We start from the raw sequence: 2,500 nt of genomic DNA, 5'->3' as shown, positions 1-2,500 counted from the left end.
TTGCCAGATATACAAATATAAGGAAACAAAGGAAATGAGACGTAACAGATGAACTCAAGATCAAGAGAGACAAAGGCACCAGCACAAATATGCTAAACAATCTCAAAATATTGGTAATCTATATAAGAGTAACAACAAACAAACTCTTCAACAAAGGTGATGTTAACACAAAAAAAAACAGCAACAAGAAAAACACCAAAAAAAAACAACTATCGAAACAATAAAAAAAAAAAAAAATACAAAACAATGCAATATTTTCCATTCTTCCCAGACAGAAATCCTCGTCTTTCGACCTTCATAACGCGCATGGGCATAACAGGCTAGCCCCCCCCCCTTCTCCTCCTTCGCCCCCCTCCCCCCCTCGTAACGCGCCGTAACACATACGTCGCCACGGCCCTCCACCTGGGTCGCTCGGGCAACCTGTCAGTCATCCGGAGGGACAATAGGATTTCGCGAAGGAGGAAGGGGAGAGGGGAGAGGGGGAGGGTGGAGGGGGAAGGGGGAGGAGGGCAGTTGGGGAAGATGGGGAAGGAGGGCGAGAGGCGGAGAGGGAAGGAGAATTGGAAGGAGGGGAGAGGGGGATGGAGAGGGAGAGGGAGAAGAGGGGAAGGGGATGGGACGGAGGGAGGAGAGGATTGGACTTGAATGGGAGGGAATGCAAGGGGGAAGAAGGACAGGGAGGAACGGGGAGGGGTTAGACGTGGCGGGGAAGGATGAGGGACTGAGAGGAGCTAGACGAGGGGAACGGAGAGAGGGAGCCAGGGAGGGGAGGGGGAGAGACTGGACAGGACGGAAGGGGTTAACCTGAGCTGGGTAAAGGATGCAGGAGCGTCTAGCCGTCTCTGCGGAGTTCCGGTCTAGGAGCGACTTTGGTGTTATCGGGTCACAATATTTTCTCTTACTACTTCCATTAGGTTTTATTTTCAGTCATCTAATCTTAAACACTATTATCCTCCGCTACAATCTCGGCAGGATATTCCCTCTCGTCATGACACTGATCCGTGGCGATGCAGCCATCAGCAGCGTCGACGCCCTCGAGTGTTCTCAAGGCGGCTGCCGGGCCCTGCGTCTGGCGCGGCCGCTCGTCACGCCAGACCTTGACCAAGGCCATGGGAGACTCTTGCGCTCTCACACGTACTCACACTTGCACATGCACACACACAGAAGCGTACACACACGTTCATACACATCTAGACACATAGACTAATGCGGATACACTGCATGTATACATACACGTATACACAAATACACACCCACGTGCACATACATTCACATGCGTATAGGCATACTCACAAACACACTCGCGCGCACGCACACTACTCATGTGGAATAATGTATGAATAAGATTCGATTTTTGGTTGATGGCCTTTTCCTTTTAAATTCTGATATTTGTCTGTTTGCTTCTTTCTCCATAGCAATAATTACCTCTAATTATTATTATTATTACTGCTTCTACTACTACTGCTTCTGTTATTACTGCTACTTCTGCTGCTGTCAACACTATCATCCTTACTATATTTAACGAACAGGGCGTGTGAGTTAGTTAAGAGACTGGGAGAGACAAGAAAAAATTCACATTCTTCACTAGAAAAATAACCCAAGTCAAGTAGGTCATGAGAAACAAGAGAAAAAAAGAAGAAAAAAAGAAGAAAAAAGAAGAAAAAAAAAACTCGATACGGGTCATCTGGCGTCGGGCCGGAAGAATCTATCTCGGGTGGCGATATGGAGAGGGGAGAGGGGAGAGGGGAGAGGGGAGAGGGGGAGAGGGGAGAGGGGAGAAGGGAGAGAGGGGAGAAGGGAGAAGGGAGAGAGGGGAGAAGGGAGAGAGGGGAATGGGAAGGGGGAAGGGAGGAGGAGGGGAAGGGGGGAATGGGAAGACGAGAAGGAGGGAGAGGGAGAGTGGGAAGTAAGGCGGACAAGATAGATAGAAGGCAGAGGAAAGGGAGGGGGAGAGGGTGAAGTAGAGGGAGAGGGAGAGGTAAAGGAGACAAGAGGGATAGGAAGAAAAAATGAGAGTGAGAGCGGGACGAGGAGAGAGAGAAAAGGTTTTCTCGTAAAGAATATTTAAAAGGTTTAATCTCTAGCATTTTGCCTCCTTTTTCATGCTTCTTCATCACCATTCTCTATGCCAATTCTTATTTTTGTTCTCCCCCTCCTCCTCTTCTTCTTTCTTCCTCTCCACATCCCACAAGTCCATTCCATTCTCCTTCTCTTCCTCTTTCTTCCCCCTCTACCTCCTCCCCCTACTTCCGTCCTCTTTCTCTCTTTTCTTCTCTTCCCCTCCTTTTCCCATAACATCCTCTTCCACCTCCCCTTTTCTCAATTCCTGCTCCTTCTCCTTTTCCATTTCCTCGTCTCCCTTCCTGCTCCTCCTTCTTTTCCACCTTCTCCCTATCCTTTATCCTATCCCCACTTCCCTATCTCACTTATCCTCCTCGTCGTCGTCTTCCTCCTCCCTCTCCTTCTCCTTCTCCTTCTCCTTCTCCTCCACCACCACCTC

The sequence above is a fragment of the Penaeus chinensis genome, chromosome 22, assembly GCF_019202785.1.
Source record: "Penaeus chinensis breed Huanghai No. 1 chromosome 22, ASM1920278v2, whole genome shotgun sequence".
Taxonomy (NCBI): Eukaryota; Metazoa; Arthropoda; class Malacostraca; order Decapoda; family Penaeidae; genus Penaeus; species Penaeus chinensis.
Note: the sequence above shows the minus strand (reverse complement) of the source record.